At 42.3% G+C, this 24,219-nt stretch overlaps 1 long non-coding RNA gene across 1 annotated transcript in view; it reads left to right on the forward strand.

The window, feature by feature from the left end:
• The first annotated feature begins 1,911 nt into the window (after positions 1–1,911).
• The window catches only part of LOC125000432, a 96,299-nt gene continuing 73,991 nt past the window's right edge, over positions 1,912–24,219 (forward strand). The window contains exons 1-2 of the long non-coding RNA XR_007111325.1: positions 1,912–1,967; positions 6,612–6,801. This is a non-coding gene — a long non-coding RNA (uncharacterized LOC125000432). The remainder of the gene's footprint in view (positions 1,968–6,611; positions 6,802–24,219) is intronic.

A 24,219-nucleotide genomic window follows, 5' to 3' on the forward strand; every position in this document is an offset into this window, starting at 1 on the left:
CTTCTCTTACAACTCTTTTCTTTTACATTTTCACTTCCAGATGTATACTTCTTAACATTTTGAATTGCTTGCTTTTGTCATACTTGCGTACAGGTTAGGCTGGCCCCCTACTGCATTCAAAAAGTAAAAATCTAGATATGTTTCTCTGGTGATGGAGAAGAAACGGAACGTACACAGCAAATTGAGAAGAGTTGAATTCTTGGTGTTAAACTAGACATACACTAGTAGAGTTAATTATACTCTGGGTAGAGTTAATCCACTGTAATTAACTGTCAGTCGATAAACAGTTGTTGTTAAAACCGAGTGTAAAAAGGAAGTGTCAGTTAATCAAACCTCTAGGTGTAAATGTTTAAATATTAACTCCGAACTTGGTTGCTTACTCTAAACTCTGCCCCCCAATTACTTTTCGGGCACCCGAAGTCATTTTGCAGCGGTGAGCCACGGAAACTTTACTCCTCACGCTGTTACTAACCACCCGAACACCTGCTTAATGAGCTAGAGGTTAGCATGGTTAGCATGCATGCCTGGCCTCACTGTAACACAGAAAGTGAGTAACGGCAGTAAACGGTACGTTTGGCTTTACGTTTTGTTCTTAGTGAGACGAGTCATGCACTTTGTAACCATAGATATAAAACGTGATAAGATGATGCTAATGGTTCGGAGTTGCTAGCTAGCGTGCTAAAGTGGTGCTAACACTACATACATACATTGTGCCTTACTGATTCATGTTCTAATATTTGTGGTGCAAGTTTGAAAATAAATGTTTTCATAAAACGTGATAAGATGATGCTAATGGTTCGGAGTTGCTAGCTAGCGTGCTAGAGTGGTGCTAACACTACATACAGACATTGTGCCTAACACTTGTGTAGTTAAGAAATAGTTGCTAACACTACATAAAAGTGTTAAAATAAAAAACTAACACTAGTTGGCGTTAGGCAGTGTGTTAAATTTAACTACAAGAAGAGTCGAATTTACACTAACTTAGTGTAAAGGTACCAACACTTGAAAAAGTGTTAAATTAACACTGAGGTGTGGACCCATATAGGCACTTTAAAAGTGTTAAGATCAACTCTTACAGTGTTAATTTGGGTATGCTGATTTTACTGTGTAGTAATTATGTGCCCAGTCATGTATTTTTATTTATTTATTTTCTTGTTAAAATGACAGGTAATGTGGTTAAATCCACTTTAAATTGGCATTTGTGACAAGAGTTTTATTGCATTAATAGAGAGTGATTTCAGTATTGCCAAACTGCTCGGAGTTGAACTCATGTAATCATATTATTTAAAATGAACACCAGGCATTACAGCATGTCTCCTGTACTGTTCTTGTGCACAAGGAGCCATGGAGGAACAATTTCCTGTAGCTCCTATTACCCTATTACACCTCGGGCTCCAAACGACTGCTGGTTGAACGTTTTCTTTGTCTGTCGTCCTCTATCCGTTTTCTGCAGAGTTCAAGAAATAGTCAACTACATTATTTAAAACATTTATCCTATTAAATTTATATCAGTCGTGTGTTTGATTTTGAAAAAATGCGACAATGGTGAGAAATGTCACCACAGTTCATCCATTAATAGATGAAGTTCAATGAATATTTAGGCAATCAGGAAATCAGGCAAAACATTATGACCACCTTCCTAATATAGTGTAGGTCTGCCTCGTGCCTCCAGAACAGTTGTGAGGCACGAGGCATGGGTGGACATGGGCCTTCTGAGGGTGTCTGTGGTGTCTGGCAACACAATGTTGTTAGTGGGGGTCTTTGGGTCATATGGGTGGAGGAGGGGCCTCTGTGGATCATCCCACAGATACTTGATCAGTTTGGGATCTAGTTAATTTGGAGGCAAGGGCAACACCTTGTGCTATTTTTTTGAGTTGTTCCTAAGACGTTTTTATGTGTGTGTCTGTGTCAGGCTGCCTCCTGCTGGGGATGACTGCTGCCACCAAGGAGTGTCTGATCCGCTCTAGGTGGGTGCCACACGTCTAAATAACATCCACATGAATACCAGGTCCAAAAGTTTCCAAGCAGAACACTGTATTGTCCCAAGATGAGCGATGTTACTTACTTCTCCTGTCAGTGGGTATAACGTTGCGGCTGATTGATGTATAATGGTGTAACATTTGCTGAAGTGAGCACAGCTGCTGTGATGGCAGATTGATGAGGCCTAAATGCTAGCATGTGCCTCACAGTGACCATGCTGACATTCTGATGCTAAACAGTTGTAGTGCATCTTAGTTTACAGTGTTAGCTTGCTAGCACTGCTAAATATACAGTCATTTACACAAATTGCTGGGCAAAGAAATGTCGTAGAACAAATGATGACGCTACATAAAATGACAAGGGGACATGCATATCTGCAGCAACTTTCCTGGCCCTTGAAATGCCCTGAGATCAGTGCCAAAATATACACCACGTGGAACATACACATCATCATAGGCATCATGTTTTAAACATAGATGGGGTATGTAAGGAAGCAACACGGCTTTTTAAGTGTTTAAAAATAAACATTCAAACATCGCTTATCACTGCTGATGCAATCGACAACATTTCTAAACGCATCTGGGGAGGAATTTCACGGAATTTATCTTCCCTCAACACGTCTGAGTCACATTTCCATCCACCACTCCAAAATCCTCGAACAAAGACACATTTCACGCTGCTTTAAACTCGGGGAAAGAGGAGCTTCAGCTCACGTTTACATCCTCGGATGAATCGAAAAGCCTTTTTTTCTTATTCCGCATGCTGTAATCTTTTGAAACGGTAATGACTCTAAACGGTTACGCCATTTTTCTCTCAAAATCTGAAACATTTGGGAGCCAGAGACACGCTAAGACGTGTGCAGTCGGGCACGCATATACGGCTTGCATAATTTATCGCCTCCTCTGAAGTCTTTTCTTCATGTATTTCAACACGGAAATATCTGACGGGTCCTTAAACTGATCCCTGAGGGACGGATACTAAAATCTTTATCTTCGCGTGAAACATTATTTGCTCAATGCTATACGTTTTTGCTGGATATACAGTATAAGAATGGTGGTGTCTGTAACTGGAGTGCTGTTTATTTCTGTGATTACGTAGAATACAAGTGTTAAGCGAAGACACAGAAATGGGACAGTGACAGTTACATCACACAGCGACACAATGTAAAACAGCACTCCGTGGAGGATGTTGTGTTAGTGCACGCCCTGGGCCTTACTACTGTGTAATACAGCCGGTGTTTTTTAAATGAGCTCTCGGGCTACAGCCGCACTCCTCACTGTGAGCGTGTGATCAAAATTAAACCAACGCACTCTGAAACAGGGGCGAGCCATTCATTATTGATGATCAAATCCCTCTGAAGATTCCCCATATAGACTTGCGTGGTTGCATAACAAATGTGTAGCGAAAGAGACTCTGATGAGACTTGGCTGCCGTTTGTTGCTTTTATGAATGAGAGTGACTTGTAACACCTAGCTAGGATCTGGCACCTTTCTGGAAACCCGGTCGACACTTTCCTATAATTAATTCACAAATACATGCCCTTTTTGTAGCCTGCTTTTTGTGGCTAATTTCTAGCCAACTATGTTTATGTGATTTAAATGAACTGTTCTGTTGTGATTTTTTTTAATAGATCCATATCTGAGCACCTATATTATGCACAACTTACCTTCATATGTGCTGCTTTAGGGCCAAACTTGGATGCCAATCCTTTCCGTAGGAACCTTAGATTCTGGCAGGTTACTAAAACCACCAACAAAAACTGAGCACCTATTTCACTCTGTACCTCCTAAAAAAAACAGCTGCCTCCAGTGTGAGGATAAATGCAAGGAAGTGGGACAGCTATTGTGTCACTAAGGCTTTTACATCAAAGCCCCAGGTCTTTATTTACGCAAGGGGTTTACACCTTTCTGGCAGCAACCTGGTTACATATAAAGCCACTCTCCAAGAGTTGGGCATTTGTAGGTTGTAGCGCTTGTTGGCTTTCTGGAAGGGAGTAAAAAGCTACAGTCAGCAGCCATTTTTCTTATTATCAGGCAATTGAAGCTGGAAGCAGTCAGGCTTCTTGTCTTCTCCAGACTCCTATTGTCTTCATTAATACACTACAAGAAAACACAAACGTTAGCTACATTTCTGTACAGTTCTGTTGAGTTATAAATGGTGCGAGGTGGCGAGGCATCTAAGTCCCACGTTACTCTAAATGAGCCTTAATTGTCAGAATACAAGTCCGCTAACACTCAATTTGGATTTCATTATGGAGCCAGAGAAAATGAGGAAAAAATAATACAGAATAAAATTCCTCTGCATGCTTAAAGTTATTTCCCTGTTAACATATTTTACAACAGATGGTTGTAACTGTAGTGGAATGTGAACATTCATCATCACTGCGTAAAGATCATAATACTAAGGATTCGACTGGTCCCTCAGATCTTCAAATAAAGGATTTCAAATAAAATTCCTCCACTTTGCAAATCAGATGAAGTGATGTGACGTTTTTCAGCTTCAATATGCCACCAAAGTGGAGGGATGTGCAGTATGACTTCGACAGACTTTAATGCTCCACAAGGGAAATTGATTGATCATAGTAGCTTAATTGTCACAAAAAGATGAGCTGTTATACAGCTGGACAGAATATGGAATAAAGAACGTGGACTGAATACTGAATAACTTTCCAATAACGTGATTGACTTGGCCTTATTTGTCCTGATCGCGAAGACTATTTTATTTGACGATTTATTTTTATTTATTCCATAATACTGCTTTTATTCATAGATCTATGAAACGTTGCATTTAAAACAAATTACTGCAATGAAATTAAAACTGGAACTGGAACTTTTTATTGTCCGTTTTATTCATTTATTGATCTTTTTTTTGTAATGCGGTGATTCAGGCATTTCATGAGGGCGCCTCGTGATCACTTCCCTTTAGAATGGTTTATCGGGCACGGCCAGCTGGGAGGAGAACGCAGGGTAGACCCGGTATTCGCTGGATCCTGCCCGGCATGGGAACGGGGACTCCCACCCCCCGGAGGTGCTGGAATGTGTTGCCGGGGAGAGGGACGCCTGGAATTCCTTGCTTGGCCTGTTGGCACCGCGACCTGTCATCGAATATGTGGACGAGGATGGATGGACGGATGTAGAGCCTTTTTTTTTTAATTTTTCTTTTGGTCTCTGCAGTCATTCAAAACTCAGTCAGTCTTGACTTCACATGACCAGTGATCACCATTTTAAGAATTAACATTTAAGCTGCCCTGTGGAGCTTTCTCATTCACAAACTAAATGTCCATAGTCTAAAGAAAAACTAGTTGGGGAGTGCTGTAAATACAGGTCATGGAGAATTTTTTTTTAAAAAAATGTGAGGCTTCGGGTGCTCATGTGAATAAGAAATAATGGAAAAAAAGGAACTGGCTGTAAATGTGAAGGTGGTATTACCCTGATGTCAGTTGAAGCGCGTTGGTTATCCCTGTTTATTAAAGGATTTGTATATCCTCAGACTGCCTCAATTAGGCTGTTTTTGGATCTTCACACTTACAGCCAGTTCCTAAATGTGGTCTACATTCAGTTTTGCTGTTTCTTCGTCTTTGGAGTTACGTTTCTTTAATGTTAAGTGGACTAATGCTAAAGTGACATATTAATTATGGCTTAAAATGATTTCAACAGTGACATTCTTTATATAGACACAATCTAAGGCAGGTGTCTTCAATGTTTTTCAGGCCAAAGACCCCCAAACTAATGGAGAGATTGAGTAGGGACCCCCTACCTACTATGTGTGTTCTCTATTAAACTCAGCCTAGTGCTGTTTATGAATATACACTATTAAATGTTTGCATTCAATATCAAGTTATTCAAATAATACACAGGTTCAAATACATTTTTTTATTTCAAACATGTGCAACAGTAGGTTACTGTGTACAGGAGGCTTCGATTAACAGGTCTCAGCTACTGTAGCACTCTGTGTGAAATGGTGAGCATCTTCTGCCTCCATTTATCCCATTACTAATATACGTTGGATTCATGTTAATGTGTATTTAAAGAAAAAACAAAGTAAAAAAAATGTCCAATCAACCAAATATTTTGAAACCCCTCTGCAGTACCTCTGCAGACCCCCTGTTGAAGACCCCTGATGTAAGGCAATAGTTTTGTCCATTACCCTTTCTGTCTGTTTCCAGTGGCTCTCATTCAAAATATTTTTTTGTTTTGTTTGGTTTTGTTTTTTGTTAGGTCATGGTGAGTCAAGTTTGAGACGCTGGAAATGCAAAGAATCTGACACAACCACTTGGTTTTAAGCAGCCCTCTTCCTCCTAATTGGCCCTGCCTTCACAGTAAAGTGACAAAAACAAGCTTGAGTGTACACTGAACTTTCAAAACGCACTCTTTTTTTATTTTTACATTTCCCAGTGTTTGGATTATTTGCTGAAAATGGGTGTTTTTAATGACTTTGGGGACGCATCGTGACTAACGTATCCAGTTTTTACTGTTATTACTTCTCGTCTAAATGTTCTAAAAGCAGCAGAAATATTCTGACACCATCCCATGGAGCTGACCCCGCCAGCGTAAAACAACATTTTCTTTTGGTTCCTCTGATAAGACAAACCATCCTCCTAACCCGCTCCTTCTTCCGTTTTGTTTTAGCAGCTGTCTCTCCCCGCGTGGCGTGGCCGACTACCGCTGTCCCTTTCCCAGACTGTCTGCTCGCTCGTTCTTTTTCCACGGCCGCCCGTTTCTATGGCAACCGGAGGAGAAGTAGACAAGGCCGTGGCACCGTCAAGCAGGCAGCACACAGGCGGCTGGGATCCTAGTGAGGTGGGGGAATACCCACAGGGAGGTGAGGAGGAAAACGGGAAAGGGGGGAGTTAAGCAGAAACAGAGCAGCGCCGTTAAATGACTCATTTTTATTTATAAACTCGGTACTGTGGAACTTTATCAGGCTTGTGCAATACAAGTACATGTAGGCACACAAACAGTCAGTCAGCAGTCAAAGCATTGTTCATTTAACGTCTCTTTTCATTTCATCTTTTTTTCATTAATTATCAAGGCGAGGCAGAGAGACTGAAAGCAACCCAGCCCACCAGGTATCAAGGGTGCCATCCTTGATAATTGGTGTACACAAAGTAGCAATTTGTTCCCTTAAATTAATAATTTGCACTGTTAAATGAAACCACTAGCTCCTTCAGATTACTCATTCCTTTGACTAGATGGCGTCAAGTTGTGCGTAGCAGTAGGAACAGTTGTGGCTACTCTGGCAGGGAGGCGCACCCGGGCTGTTAGCAGCAGAGCCACAGATGCAGTTTGATGTAGACGAAAATGACTTCACTTGCTCCTTCAGTTTAACACTGTAATGTTGTCCATTCCTTACAAGCCGCATGGGTATTCTCTTCATAGTGACAGCATCAGACAGGGAGAAGGAGAGAGGCATGCGCTGTATATGGAGCATACCAACTTCTTGGCAGTGGAATGTTAAATCTCCCCCTTCCCCTCTGATCTCGGGCCCTGGCCCCTGACAAGTGCTGCTGCTCAGTGTAAACTTTCAACTAAGTTAATTTAGGTGGAGGGATAGTGACACAAACCAGAAGCAACTAGCCTGGTTTAGACTCTGTTAAGACACCCTTAAGATTTTATTAGGGGTGCGTTTCAACCAATACAGAGACAGAAAATACTAGAGAATACTAAAAAATATTAGCATATTTTACTGGTATTGGTATCAGTCAATACGTGGCTGCATACATATAAATAATAAAATAATTTAATATTTTATTTATAAATATTATTTTTTTCCACGGCAAGACAGACAGGCGCATCCACAGGCAGCCCTGTGCTGCTGGAGACACTGGACCTGTGCAGCCCATACATTGCCCCTCCCCCACTAACAGGGTGTAACCCAATAACCTTCATAGAGGCTAATGAAATGAATGTCCTGTAGCTTAAGTAAGAAGTAAGTAAGAAAATGTCCACATCAATTCGAGATGTGTTCCACAAATACTCGTTACACATTCAAATGGAGAAAGGCAAATGTTCACACAAGCGGAAGCGCGCCGCAAATAGCACAAATGATAACTGAAATATTTACAGAGACCCCAAGAGTTGGTGAAAAGGTTCAGAATGAATGATTAAATACTATTAAAGCTGGCCGTCTGCGAATTAATTGCGTATGTTTTGGGATTATTTAAATTGACAAACTAACAAAAAAGCAAAGGGTTTATAGGGAAACATATGATCAGGATGGTAAAAAGTCAGCAAACCCAAAAGTCATGAAGCGTTGAACAAAAAGAGAATTTTCAAGAAGAATAAGAATGTTAGAGCCGCATTAACTACTTTTAGGCTCCCCTGTAGACACATCCTGGATTTGCCGGTATTATTAGTATTTGCAGCACTTGCGTTGTCAAATTGAAGGCGTTATCTTACTTTGCTTGTGTTGTCTCTATTAACATGTGTTTTCTCAAGCACGCTGAGCTCTCTCTGCATCCCCGTGCACTAGTACACTGAAATCGGCAGCTCACCCTACGCTCAGGCAACATCTAAATCAAACACACCAAAGCGCGATATTAAACAAAAGAAACAATGGGGCTGTAGCGGTAGTTAATGACGTTACACCGGTGGTCTAAGCACCACAGGGATATTGCAAATCAATTCACCTTGTCTGGCTGCTGCCTCGACACGTGCTGAGAATTCAGGCTCCTTTAACGAGCCAGCATTGTTTACTCCCAAGGGATGAAAGCCGGTGCATACCAATTTACCACGACACCACTACACAACTGCTAATAGGGCCTTCCTGTCAGCCGCTCTGGCTTGTCATAGCAAGAAGAGCACAGGCTTAATTAATGACTTTAGTGAGGACTGGAATATGTTTAGTTGTGCCACTTCCAAGGTGCTGGTGTTCTACATGCTAGTTTATTGACTTACTGGGATATTATTAGTGGCTCTATTTTTGTTAGTGCTTACTGTATATCTGGTTTTCCTGCTATGAGAGAAAGGCTGCTGCCTTTGAAATGCAAACAGGAGCTACCTGCAAGGGATCTTATCAAGCGTGGGAAGCCGGGCCAGCGTGGTGTAGGTTGTGTAGGAAGCAGACACGAACATTTGTTCAGTTAGTACAAAGAAATGTATCATAGTTACATAGTCGATCTACATTAAGGAGGCATAACATTACGACCACCTTCCTTGTGTCTCCAAAACAGTTGTGACTCATCAAAGAGTGGACATGGTTCTTCTGAGGGTGTCCTGCGGTGTCTGACAACATAATGTTGTTAGTGGGGGCCTTTGGGTCCTATGGGTTGAGGGGACTGGCCTCTGTGGATCATCCCACAGATCAGTTTGGGATCTAGTGAATTTGGAAGCCTTGTGCTGTTCTTCATATTTTTTGAGTTGTCCCTAAACCATTTTTTGTGTGCGTCTGTGTCAGGCCATCAAGAAGTGTCGTTGCTATGGGATGGGGGGGTGTCTGGTCTGGTCTAGATGGGTGCTACATGTCTAAGTAACATCCACATGAATCCCAGGTTCAAAAGTTTTCAGCAGAACATTGGATTGTCACAAGATGGTCAATGCTATTTACTTCTCCCGTCAGTGGTTTTAATGTCGTGGCTGATGGAAACTGCTTTTCCTGTGGGTGATCACAGGGGGTTGGAGGCTATCACACCAGTCACTTGGCGAGGGGGCTAGGGCAAACCTTCGACAGGTCAACAAAGTAACTCAATAATACGCCTAAGGCCAATTTAGAATCACCAGTCAACCTACCAATAATGCCCTTGGACTGGGTGGAATCTGGAGGACAAGGAGAAAACCTACAAAGGGAATACATGTAAACTCTATTGTGAAGCATGACTGCTAACTACTGCAACACTTAAACTCACATTAACGAACAGTAAAATAACATAATAATAAAACTCAATGTTCTGCAAAAGTCTGACTTTCCGCAGAGCTGTGTGACTGTCAGAAGTTGCCGACACGCTTCCAGCCACATGCAAATCCCCCGGACCAGTGTCTAGTTGTTAAGAGTTCTAAACTTTTGCATGAGCAGCAAGCAGGAGCGGTGCCCGACACTTAGGGTTTGATCAGACAGAGTCGACACACTCCTGCATATGCTGGGATATACCCACACGCACTCAAGAAGGGAAGCAGAAGGCCAGTTAGAGCCATTTCCTCTCCTGCTGAGTGGGCTAATTGGGAAGTAAAGTCGTTAATCTCCTCCTCGTCTCCCGTTGCACCCTCTTTAAACAGTCTGGTCTGTGTGTGCATGTGTGTGCGCTCACACGTTTCGTATTTCCACTACAGCTGTCTCCATCCATCAACACCAACCAGGCATTTATGTTGGCTGGTAGCGCGCGAGCATGCGGCGCTTGACAGGTATAGAGGGGGAGGGCGGGGGAGGAGGAGGAGGAGGAAGAGGAGGGAGGGAAAAGGCAGATCTGAGGAACACGTGTGCAGCTCCAACAGCCAGCGAGAACATTACCCGGGGCGCTGGAACACAGGCCATAGCACTTTGCTTGCAGTCATGAATACAGCTTGATACATCATAGATAAGAGTGAACATCCCCGAGGCCATAGCCAGCACTTAGTTCTGGCTGGAAGACAGCAGAGATCTGTTTAAAAAGACCTCTTCGGGGATTCTATTGAAAGATCCATCATTTAGTTACTCTTATCTGTGCAGTGGTCAGCTGAGGCCCCTGATCGATATTTAACTGTGGCCCTCCCTGAAGCAGAGGGGTCTGAGCGACGCTGACGCGGTCAGCGTAATAAAAAAGCAGTTTGTCTGCTCTTTGCTTTTGTGAAACACAATCAGAATCAGGGCTGACAGGGTGAAGAGCTGGATGTAAGAGGAGAGGGCAACGGTATAACCTGGGCGAAAACAAATTGAATCTGGTTTGCAGTGTTTGGATTTTTGCAGTGAGAGTTTAGATGCTGTGTTTTTGGAACTAGATTCTATTGTATACACAAAAAGTGGGAAGTCAGCCATCACCTTCTGTAAGAGGTTTTGTCAAGTGTAGGAAGCCTGGCCAGAGTGGTGTAGCTTGTGTAGGAGGCAGACTCTTGAACATTTGTTCAGTTGGTACAAAGAACAAGTTCGAACTTCTTCTCCTTTCTTTCCTCTGAATTACTGTCAAAGCTGTGATTGCTGGGTTGGCAGTTTGGGAAACTTCTACAAATTTCTCCATGCAGCCTCCCCCCTCTGCCGTCAGAAAGTAAAGTTCAAAGATAAGCTCGGTGACAGCCATGACATGAGCTCTAACTATCTAGTGGTTGTTTGTAACAGCTCAGATTGAGACTGATTTCCAAATACACTCAGAAGTAGACAGACAGAAGTACTTGTGAGGAGACAAAATGTCTATTTATCTGCGCCTGGAAATAGTCACCAATAAATACACATACTTGTGATGGTTTTAGAGCATTCCTCTGTGAATGGTAACATTTGACGTCACTTATCATGGATGGGTTTAAAGCCAGGGGCGTGACAAACCACGTCAGCGGTCGTCCGTTTACCGTTTTCCAACCACAGGTGGGCGTATGTGGGCCTGGTTTTTCCGATCTGTCCAACGTCTCAGGAACTAGCCAGCCCCCTGAGAGAGATCTCTCTGATTGGCTGTACAGCTTAGAGTTCCAGTGCATAACAAGAGAAATGGATGGGACAATAGTTGACAAAACAACAACGTTCAAAGGTCACAAACAAGACGCGTATGTGACCTTTGACCTCATATTGCATCTTTATCTTTTACACTGATATTCTGACAATGAAATGACCATCTTGAATGAATAAACTGTAGACCAATAGATCACCATAATTTAGGAGCAGCCTGCTCTGTCTGACAGTTTGTAGCTCTTGCTAGCTTCCTAGCCTCCCAGCTAAAAGTAGGTCTTCCAGTTTCCCATAAAAATTATCCCCACACATGCAGTTGTCAAACTTATGTGCTATCTGGCCATTGGCTGTTGTCTTTGTGGTGTGTTCAAGTGCTTTTTGGTCCAGACACAGGCAATCTTAGTTTGGTGTCTCCATACCTTCAGAGATGCTGGCAGGTCAAGAATTCCAAGATGCACAACAAACAAAGCCTTACCTCGACTGAGATTAAATTGAATTTAATGTATTTTCATTGGCATAAAACATTAAAAGACCTGTCACAATACATTAAAGTCATCTCCCCTTATTGGTACATTAGCCCAGTGTTTTATGAGAAGGTTTCAGTGAAAGGAGTTTGTTGTTATATATACCTTTCATTGTCATCTAGGGACATTTGATTAATCTTGTCAGCGGTGCAGCAGGGGGAGGATCCCAGAGTGTTGTTATGCAGTAGCTCAGGATAAAACAACCAAGATGCTACTGAGACGTTGGACTGAAACTAAGGTCAGGAGCTGGTTGCTATTTCACACAGTATCAGTCAGCTCGTCGCTGACTCCATAAAAGAGGCAGCAGCATGTGTTTACAGTTACTGTCAGCTGGAGTCATAAAACATATGGACAGCATGGGTCCATGCCCACCGCCAATCCAGGAGGCCGAGGACTGGGTGCCACATTGTGGGAACATGTGTGTCCTGTGTGTGTTTGTGAGGGTGGCACGATACCTCTATTTTATGAACTGATGCAAACGCAACCCTACGACACCATGTGCCAAGACATTTGGAGATTAGAATAGAAAACACTCGCTAGTCTCTGCGTGGTAGTTTGTGTCTGGAAGTTCCAGAATATGCCAGTGTCCTTTGTGACGGGTGCTGACTCCTCCACAGCATTGTTTTAATGAGACAAATTTCCCCAAAATGAAACAGCCCAGCTGTCAGATCTCCGGAAACGCTGAGTGTGCTGCACGGTGAGGATGAAGGCTGCTTCTGACTCATCTGAGCAGCTCCTTTGATCGCTCAGGAAGCATGGAGGCCCACACTTGCTTTATCACCCTCATTAATTTCTTATCACACACAGTGCCAATAAATCCGCTGCAGAATTACAGGGAAGATGATGACTTATGAGGATGTGGTCACTCTCGTACTCCCGTTGTAAATTCCTCTGAAGTGTGTGACAGTAACGGTTTTGTGATTGTCAGCATTGGATGGCGAGCCCCTGGCCTCAGTGGATCCAGGAATTGGACTTTCTGGCTTGGGTTAAAGGTTGGCCAAGGACAGATGGCTGTTTGAGGTCATATTTGATGATTGTGATGTACCCATCAGACGTAAAGTCCTTCTACTCCACCCCCTAAAGGTGTATTCCTGTGGTGCTAATATAGGAGACATATATTTCGAGTACAAGGATTTAAAACTAAACTAGATGAAGATGAATGTGCCCCCGTATTTGTGTGTTCATGGTGCTTCATATAATGTGAGCTTACTGAGTGAATTAAGTTTCTCCTGGAGCTGTGTGGCAGACGTGGATCAGCAGGTGGACTAGTAGACAGCGGGGTCTGGGGTTTGATCTCTGCTCCTCCCATCCACATCGCCTTGAGCAAGAGGCCAAACCCCACGATGGTCTGCACACAAAGCATCGGTGTGAATGTGAGTGTTGGAGCCCCTAGGCCATTTAGGTTGAAAAACACTCTACAGATGTAATCTTCAGTCTACTGTTGTTGCATATGTAGCGTTGATTTAAACTTGATCCATCATCTGCAGAAAAGCGGGGATGACATCCTCTGATCATCGAACTCAACACCCTCCACCATACCACTACGCCTACAAATTCTGTCCATAAAAGTTATAAACAGAACTGATGACAAGGTGAGTCCAACCCTCGCCGGGAATGAGTCTGACTCCCCCCGCTGATACCCCCCGCTGCACCCTTCACATGATGCCTCTAGGGACACGGTCATAGGCCTTCCCCTGGCGAAGGTAAAGAGCTGGTCCATGTTTCTACACCTAGGACAAAAACCACACTGTTCCTCCTCGATCTGAGGTTCAACTATCAATTGAACCCTTTTTTCTGGCACCTTAGCATAGACTTTCCCAGGGGGGCTGAGGGGTGTGATCCATTTATAGTTGGACCACCACCCTGGTCTGCCACTCCAAAGGCGCTGCCCCCGATATCCATGCAATGTTGCAGAGGCATGTCAGCCAGGAAAGACCTACAACATCCAGAGCTTTAAGATACCAAGGGCGGATCTCATCCTGGAGGCCCAGTCCCAAGCCGGTAACCCTCCTGGCCAGGTACACGTTCTCTTCTTCTTCCTCTTCATTCAGGGTCTTCTGAACCATTCTTTGCCCGACCCTTCGCCTACGACCAATCTGCCTTGGAAAACCCTATAGGGGCAAAATGTCCCGGACATCATAGCCCCTAAGGTCATTAGGCACTCAAACTCCTCCACCATGGTAAGAAGGAGCAGGACATTGTATTGCCACAAAATAGTCAATGTTATTTACCTCTGCTGTGAGTGGTTTTAATGTTTTGCCATGTCAGTGTATGCATACAGATTGTAGCATATATAAAAACATGAGCTTCTCCCCTTTACCTAAAAATATTTCTGACATTTACCTTTAAACATTAATGTTGTGTGTGCATCCATTGCCTGATGTTTTTCTTTCTGATGTAGAGTCCATATAAAAGCCATGTTTATCTGCAGTATGAAACACATACTCTACTGTAGTAAAGAGTCTTGCATCACCCTGTCCTAAAACAGATAGCAGCCTCATAAAGAAAATGATCTTTCAGGGCGCAGTCTAGCACCCATTACTGGTTTCAGTGTCCAGTGATGTTAAAACCCATCAAAGCCTGCCTTCAGTCTATTTTTTCCATGTGTTTCTTTGCACGTTCACAGTCTGCCTTCAATTTCGCTGTCATTTTTTTAAGGCCGTGGATTGATGTGTGGATTTGAGTCCTTTGCTCTCAGCAGAGAGCAGGAAACAAGAGGCATCATTGTGCGACTCACCACTGTGCTTTGATCCAGAGGCGATGGTGTTTCAGTGCAACAGCTGCCGTTCTCTGTTTTCAGATTTTGGGGGGCTGAGCTCTCCCTCTGTCCTTTACGACCAGTTTCCCAGGCTTGACATGAGGGTCGGGTGTCGATAAGTTTACAAATTTGTAAGAACCATGGATTACTACTCCTCAGTGTACATTACCAGTTACCATGTATCAATTTGTTTAGAGTTCAGTGTGACGGAAAGTTCACAAGAGTTTCAGCAAAATACTTTCTGAATATAAGTGACAAAGCCATGTTCAGATATTCTATTTGAGTGATTACAGGTGTAATTACCATCTTCAGCATCAAGTTATTTTGAAACCTAATGTTGCAGGGCATGCAAGTGTTCTGAAGTCAGTTTATCCTAAGTTAACTGGCCCTAACAATCTAATGTGTGGTTTATGCCTCTGCAGAACTAGACACCGTAACAACAATGGCACCTGAGACTTTTGCCGAAATTTCTGGAGATGAGTCATACACACGTCTGTACCATCAAACCTCCTCAGTTAACCTTTCATCACTGTGTCCCATTATTATCGATTCAAAACAATGCAATTAATTTATTGATTCGCTGACCTTGTGAATTAACAAGGCGTCAGGAGTCTTCCAGATTAGCTGAGTTTACATGAAGACTTTCTCCTCATTCTGATTGAAATCCTTCTGATTGAAGGTTTCAGGTCAACTGTTTACACATGAGGCAATCCATTCGGATCTGGTGTTAACAAGTACCACTACGTTTAATCAGAACAGCCTTTTTACAGAAATGTGATGTGCAGATCGATGAAAACATCACGACTTTTCAAAGATGGAGGTCTCTCGTCAAATTGGCACAGTAGTTGAGATTGTTTTTACACTTTTATTAAAGGATCAGCTTGATTCTAAGGTGCTGCTACTGGAAGCACTGAGGAGGTTTCACAGAGGTAGAATATACCTTTCCTGTTTATTCCAACTGTGTTTATATGGAGCGTCTTCATTCGGTTTGGGCTTCTAAACCGTTTCTAATCGGAATATTTGGCCCCATGTAAACCCAGGTTCTGAGCTTCACGTGTGCAATCGCGTTCAGCATTTTAGACAAATGTGCTAATGTAGGGTGACAGTTTAGCTCAAGCAGCGATCTTATAACCATATAGTTCATGTAGCTTCGGTTTTACTTGCTCAATACATCCCAGCGATAGATGGCACAAAAAGAGACTGTGGAAGTTTCTGGAACAATTTGTGCCTGTGGGATGTGCCATGCTATGTAAGGATGTTGTACCTTTACCTCCAAAAATCCACAGTAAGAGCAGAACAGAGGAAGCACAGAGGCAGAAATGTGTGTGTGTGTGTGTGTGTGTGTGTGTGTGTGTGTGTGTGTGTGTGTGTGTGTGTGTGTGTGTGTGTGTGTGTGTGTGTGTGTGTGTGTGTGTGTGTGTGCGGGAGAGAGAGAGAGAGGACTGTCTGAATGCTGAATGTGGCTGGCAAGGTAATTAACATTTCCCTAGCATCAGTGGCTAGTGCTCAGGGCTAAAATAATCCGCAGAGGGCTCTCCATAGCTGTAATGAACTCCACATACTTCTTAACTGACAAAGAACAAAATGGAAGTTGGGGGCATGAAGATGAATCTCCAATGAAAATCATCTGTGTACGCTAAATACTCCCAGCAGTTATTCTGGGAGCAAGGCAGACTATATTCTAACGCAGTATTAGTCTTTTCAGTTTCATTCGGTAGGGATGGAGCTAAAAATATACTCGAATAAAGCCAGTAAGCCGACTAAATTGAAGCAAATTAAACCAAATTATACACATTTCTAAAGGCTGCATCCCATAATGTTAAGAGGCTCATTGGAAAAAGAGCAGAATTCTGACTTTAATGTTGTGCGGTGGTTCAGGTTCAGACTTTGCTAAACCAGTGTCGCCAGATACAGCTAATGGCTCTCAACCGAAAAACTAGCACATAAAATGTCCCAAAATATTGAATCGAATATAAAATAAATAATCCTCTAGGCACCCAGATTGTGTATTCTATCATAAAAAAGCAAAGCAGTCTAAACAGAAGGATCATGCAGCAACAAACCGCAGCAGCCAGCCACCACAGCTACTCACATCTGACTACTACGGAGGCATTAGATGACGCATGTTCACTGATGGAGCCTCTCTACTCTTAAGAAAGAGGCACACGCAGGGCACATCCCCTCCACTCGCACAAGCACACCCCTGCTACCAGAGCAAATACCCACTGGTTTTATAAAAGAAAAAAATAATTAGAAAAAAATGTAAAATGTTGCCAAACCAGCCGCAAGTTCATTCGTTTCCCCAACTGTAGTATCACCCGCAAAATATAATTCAAAAATCTTACAGTTGGCTGTGAATTCACACGATCTGTCAACGCTGTGGCGGAATGATGTAGCGGCCCGGAAGCCAGCCTGACTTCCACCACCCACGACATGTTTGCGGTGGAAAGCGCAATCAAACAGCGTGTGTGGGCTTTGCGCAGTGACGTCGTCATCTGAGCGCTATGGATTTTGAGTTCGGTTCTAGGGCTGCCCCTTTTCTCCGGATCAGTTAAAGCATGACACATAATGAAATCCAAATGAAGTGTCACCAGACACGAGACATTCGAGTCTAGTCATGTGAAACCCCTGTGCTAAACTTACAAAAGCGATGGTTCGCAAATTCCCCAAAAATATTTAAATATGTTGTCAGTCCCAGTGTGTGGATATAGGCCGTGGTAATATTAATATTAAGGCTTTAAGAAAAAAATGTCTCTGTTGATCTGTAAATATTTAATTTCTTACATTATGCAGTTTATTATAGCAAATAAAATACACCTTACTGATGGCTTTTTTTTTATCCTTAGTAAACTAATTATTCACAGTCTGCTGAATTAGCTTGTAGCTGTTCCTGTTTCAATACACACTGTGATGTGTGGACAGCAGTCACTGGATTACTGGGATAGAGAAGGAATATAAATCAATGCTATGACTCTTAGAGAAAAAAAGTTCTTCTATGACTTCAAAGCAGATTTATTGATGTTTATTCACATTTTCCCTTGGGTATTGGAGTATCTTAAATGGCTCGTCTCCTAAAAAGGAGTGTCGCTTGTGAAGACGGAGGGGGACTGAATGTTGCCTCACCCATATCCTGCGGAGCCTCCTCATCAGCTCCGCCTCACAGTGTGAAAACCTGAATTTGTGTAAACGACTGACTTGAGGACATGTTTAACCATGCAGGGAGAAAAGTCAGGGGGACAAATACACCGTGATAATGGATCAACTTGTACCTTGTAATTTCAAACAAAATTAGGTCGTCTGTCTTGTACACACAGGTCGCTTGTCACCTGAGCACTGAGCAAAAAAATTTACTTTTTTGGCCATGCAATCTTGTTTGTATAGTTATTACTTCACAAGGCGATTTTTATTTACTCAGATTTCTCTGCATGCTGTCCCCCCCTGGGTTTAAAAAAAAAAAAAAAAAAAAAACTGAACTCCAACCTCGAGCCTCAACAAAAATAATCTCACTTTGAACCTACTTTTCATCCCCACTCCAGGCTGCTTGCTTGGTTCAGGCTTGTCTGTTTTTCCCCGTCTCACCCTTCGATTCCTGACTTTGAGGTTTCACTTTCCCCTCCGTAACGTTCAGTGATAAATGATTTAGCTGAGCTTAGTTTATCTAAAGGTGACCCCCTCTCACAGTTTCCTCTTATCAGCCTGTCCGCTGATGGAATAGTTTTTCAGTCTCAGAGGTGACAGCACAAGATATTTTTCTATTTTTCCCTTTGGGTATGTTTTGTTTTGTTTTTGTTTTTTTTTTGTTTTTAAAGTGCTGCATTTACGTGTGTGAGTGTATATTTTCTCATATAAACCTGTGTGTATGAATATATCAGTTTTTCCTGTTCAGACTGCTGACATTGCTACTTGTCCTGACAGGACCCGTTAACCCCCTGACTGGTTAGTAGTGATGAGCGGATCCATACTGAAATATCGATACTTTCAATACTTCAGTCATTCAAGGAAATGTAAGAACGAAGTGGAAAAAGTAGAGCACAGTGTCAAAATTAAACTTTTCATTTTATTGGAGTTCTTAATAGTTAAACAATCATTTATTTTAATGGTCTTATTATTTTTTTAGTGTTTGAAACAGCATTTTCGCATATTTTGTATGTTTGTTTTTTCATTTGTTGTATTAACTCAGCTATATAGCTAATGTGGCTACCTCAGTATACTTCCAGGTTTAAAAAGTAAAAACTGAAATTACTCTGATGTCTTTTATTCTCTTTATGAAGCTATTATTTGAAATACATGACTTTTTTAGGTTTACCAGACGCATTAGGGTGTATTTACACAAAGTATTGGTTGGTATCGCTGATACCACTCTGAATTTTACTCAGTATCGGATTGGAAAGGAAATCAGTGGTACTGAACATCACTACTGGTTAGTAAGACAAAAGAATAAAATGATGTCAGTGAAAGGATTTTAGAAATATTGTGGCCATGTGAAGAACCCTACCTCTGCCCCCAACATCAGACATCAAATCATAATCTTTAATAATAGTCTTTACTTGTTTTTCTTTAATCATAGTTCTTGGGTTAGATGTTCTTTCTGAACTGATGAACAAAAATGATGGCCTTATGGAGGGACCATTTCATTTTACAACAGGACCGTCTAAACCAGGGGTCCCCAAACCATTTTCAGTGTGGACAGCATCAACTTCCGTTTCTTTGATGGGGGTCCGGGATCAGTCTGTAGCAGAAAGATATATACGGGCCAAGTTAGCATACTGCCCTCCGGATCTCATAGTGTCAACGAATATTAAAATCTTTGAACACCGACACTGTATCTGTGCAGATTAGACGCTCAAGCCTCAAGTGGCCACTCAATGAACTGCAGCTTTTTGCACACATGAGCTTTATCGCTCAAAGGATGAGAAGAGTGATACATGCTTTCACACCCAAGTCACCAAAATTCTACATGAGCAACGGATAAAGCCACTAGATTTGTCACTAGTTGCTCGTTTGTTTAAAAAAAAAAAATAAAAAAGTTGCTCAAGGGGTCTGAATACTCACTAAATTGGCTCGGTCACATGCAAATACTCGTCAGAATACACCATTGTGTGAGGGTTGAAGATGAGTCACTTTTATAAATTAAAATATTCATAAAAATATATAATAATATTATATTATTGTATATATTAAAATGTAATTAGAATGCCAAGCTTCAAATATGTCATAGGAAAATAAAAAAATGTGAATTGTCTAGGATCGTCAAATGTGCCACTCCAGGTGGTTTGGTGGTTTCTATCGCCCCCTGGTGATTGGTTGCAGTATAGCTCATAAACCCTGTTCCACTCCAAGCTAGTGGATGGATTTATAGCCTTTATTTGTATAAAGTGGGTGTGGAAGCCAATCACGTACAGCTTGAGTCTTGTGTCTAATGTGGAAACATGAGAACCTTTTGTCAAATAGGGTAAAAAATGTTCAGGAATTGAGTCATTATCATATCGTTAGTGAATCTTCTGTCTTCAGAAGGAGAGAAATTACAGCTTTCACATCGTAACCATCCAGACATTTCATCATCGCAAATTGTCTGCTATTTCTGATTTTTTTTTTTTTTTTTTTTGCACAGTGATACCTTGCGGTCACATTATTCTAGGAAGGAAAATGATTGGCAGTGGTGGTTTTCTGGGTGTGAGCATGGAATTTAAGGAGTGTGGATATATTTGGAGGTTTAGCATTGATTTTCTGATTATGTGTTGTGAATCGGGAAACGCTGGCAATATCCGTTTGCAGTGACCACATTGGATTACAATGAATAAAAACGAATGCCTCCTCCCACCATCCTCCTGCTACCAATACATGAATCCAGTCAACCGTCAAACCTCTTGTGTATTGAGACATCCAAGCTTTCGAGCTTCGAGCAGCCTAGCAATTATAATCTCAGACAAAATGATTAAATGCTTGTTGTTAAGGGCTGCTTTAGGATCTTCTTGTTGTGTTTGCACGGTTTCTAAATTGTACCTCACACAATACTGTACATCAGACACGGCTAAATTCAGTCAAACCTGAAAAAAATAATTAGCTGGGACTGAGTTTCTGGTTTCTCGGATGTGTTTTATCCTTCAAACATGCCCTGAGGGAGATGCAGAAGCAAGGTGACATATTTGTTACCGACTGGCTCGCAGGGGGAATTTATCCTTCCTTTGGGAATCCATGTTTAGTGCTGCCTTGTTACCCAAAGCAGTGTGCTTCGAAAAAGGTACAAAAGCAGCGAATGAACAAAGAGCCTAGCTGCTTTGAAAGTCACAGATAAAAACAGTCGCGCAGAACTCAAATCAAACCCCCCGCATCTCTAGAAGCGTCTCTAATACGCGGCCTGCCCGGTCTGCACGGTGCATTTCACAGACATCATCTGAGCTTCTTAATTAACCATAGCAGTGCCTCATCTAGCAATGCAAAGCTGCTCTGCTGCTGGTGTCTTGGTCGGGTTCGACAGCGGCTCGCAGAGGCCTTGGCGCTGCCGCATCAGGCGTCATTGATTGGGGATGGGGATGAAGCCGTCGCATTATTTACAATCAGTTCCCCTTCAGTGAAAGACAAAGACAGAGGGAGAGAGTGTCCAGTCCCCTAGAGAAGACGAGAAGCTCCTCAAAAGTGCAGCCAAAGCAAGTAGAGCTCCCCTTGGTAAGGTCCATATTCCAACTGTCCATTTTTCTGACAAGTTTTCATTTTAGTAATCTGACACCGTAGAAACAGGATGCAACATCATGATGTCTACCAGTTGCCATGCCAACTGTTCCGAGAAGCGGCCCCCGTAGGACCGTAAGGGTAGGAAAAAATAAAGTACAGTGCACGATCTAACATTTCTTTGTAACTGGTGGGAGTAGAGCAGAGCGCAGTATTAATTAAACGAGTGAGTGAGTTTGAAGTGTGGGTGACACATGCTGTGCAGACTCTGGACCCAGACTTGCAAGATGGTGGTGCCCGAATCCTTAAGGACTGGCGTCAGCTCGGCCAATGCAAGGAAGTGCAGTGTACAGTCTGCAGCCAGAACCGACAGTCTTCCACTTTCCCAGACATCTTTCTCCAAGAAACGACTGACGTTTGGCAAACCCGCCCAACAGCAAAATGTCGGGGGGCTCAGACATCTTAAAGGAGTTCACAACATAAAAAAGCATAACATGTAATCTCACATCTCACGTCTGCGACCAATGCCAACGTCAAACGCTGCCGTGAGAAACGCCTGGCCACAACTTAAGTTGCGTTCGCATAATATGAGACTTGAGATAAACGCCAGTTTCTGACTCGTAAAAAGTGTTTGGGAAAGTGAAAAATACAGAGGTAGCAGCAAAGAATGTGCAGCATCCTTTCTATTTTTAGTGTTTATTGATGAAGACAGCTCAGATCTCCGTAATGAGAGAGAAGCAGCAAGGCGAGAAGACCGACAGCTGCCATCTTGAGTTGCTCCATAGTGTTAAACATGAACATGATATCATTACGTTCCCCCCAGATGATGTGAAAGCGACGTTAGACGCGGCTTTATAGACGCGCTATGATATTTCATTATATTTCTTAAGCTAAAAGAGACGATCCTGAGTTTGTTTTAATCTGCGAGCATGTGCGTGTGAATATATAGAGCGGCAGAGGCTTGGGGAGTGGAGATGTGTTTAAGGGTATTCCTGTTTGCATACCTGCGAATGTCTCAGAGGACACTCAGGAGAGCTAGGGCTGAATTTAAATGCAGGTCACTGTGCTGTGCTTCTTCAGGTTCCGCCTCGCCTTGCCTCTCTGGAAAGAGATCCCTCCCACATGGGACACATGCCGATAAAATCCAATAACCTGCCCCCACTCCCACTGTGATCGAACCCCTTCGGCTCAAAGGGTGACCGACGTTGCGCCAGGCATATTTGGCAGGTGATGCTGCCAAAGCGCCATTTCCACACTTTAATGCGTTTCACGGTGTGGACCTAAATTGTTTTGGCCGCTCGCACGGGGACAAAACTGACAAGGGCACCGCGATAATTGGATTGATGTTGGAATGTGTGTGGCCATCAGCTTCTTCTTTAATTCCTCCGGCTCACTCATTAGACTTGGAAGCAGGTCTTTAATTATTTTCAGCACTGGCTAATTAAGGGGGGAAGTATGGTTGGAATGAAAATAAATGCAAGGTGGGCATCAGCTTGAGCTTGTTGGTGGCGTTGTAAGTTTTCCATTTCAAAGGAGGAAGTGGGTTGGAACTGTTTAAATTGCAAAATAAAAGGAACTATGGTAATTTTCTTCTGAAAGGGTAAATAATCCAGAAGAGCAAATCCATGATTTACTAAAGAATTACACTTCCATAAATTGGGGAATCATCAATAGACGGGTTTATTAAAATAATTTAGCAAAGGACATGCACCCAACATTTAGTTCCTGGATCTTAAGTGTATTTGTCTAAACTAGATGTCGGATACGCAGGCGGTAGATTCCAGCTCGGCCTTTGGACCTCTCAGCATAATGAGATCACTAGGCATCTGCATTAAAAATTAAAAGTTTGTAATGGGGAAAATGTTTGCAGTCGGACACATCTTGCAAACACACAGAAAAGGTCATTGTGCCTGAAGTTGTCGTAATGCAACCAACAGCGTTTGTAACTTATTTTTTAAATGCTCTGCTGAAGGCTTCATCTTTTGCATGACACTGCTGGAGCAGCAACCTGGATCAAATTCCTCTGACGCGCTGAAATAAAATGAAATAAGAATCTATAATTTAACGTGCTCATCAGTTTTCCACCATGCTCACACTCCTTAGTTTAGATTAATTCACAATTTTTTTTCAGAGAGTAAAAAGCTCACTGGGTAAATGGGTCAAAAAAATAAACAGAGACAGAAAAAGCCCATACCATGAAAAACCTGAATCATCCAAAAGGCTAGTTAATTTTGATATCCTTTTTCAAAAGAAAGTTGCATGATGCTTAACATGTCAGGATGGTAACAATCAGAGACATGCCATAGCCTGGAAGTCAAACTTCCCCCGCCTCCAATTTTTATTTTTTTGGAAAGTTGATCAGGAACCCGTCCATTGGGAAGTGATTATGCAAAGATCTGCTCGGCCAGTCAATTCATTTGTGTGATTTATGCAGTGATAGACAGAAGAGTCCATCACTGCATAAAAAAAGACTGAGGGCTGAAACATTCCCCATGATGAAAACCAATCATAATCTGATAAGAATTGATTCAGCCTATGTTGATGATTCAGGTTAGTATGACTATGAATTCAATTTCAAAGCCCCATGATGAAACATATCATCTCTGGTTTAAAATTAAACATTTCCAACCTTTTCATCTTAGTTCACTCCCATTTGAATATTCTGTCTGAACATATCATCAGAGCTTGTTAAATTTCCTCCACTGTTCTCCAATGGAGCACTGT

This window comes from Mugil cephalus, chromosome 22, assembly GCF_022458985.1.
Source record: "Mugil cephalus isolate CIBA_MC_2020 chromosome 22, CIBA_Mcephalus_1.1, whole genome shotgun sequence".
NCBI classification, from domain to species: domain Eukaryota; kingdom Metazoa; phylum Chordata; class Actinopteri; order Mugiliformes; family Mugilidae; genus Mugil; species Mugil cephalus.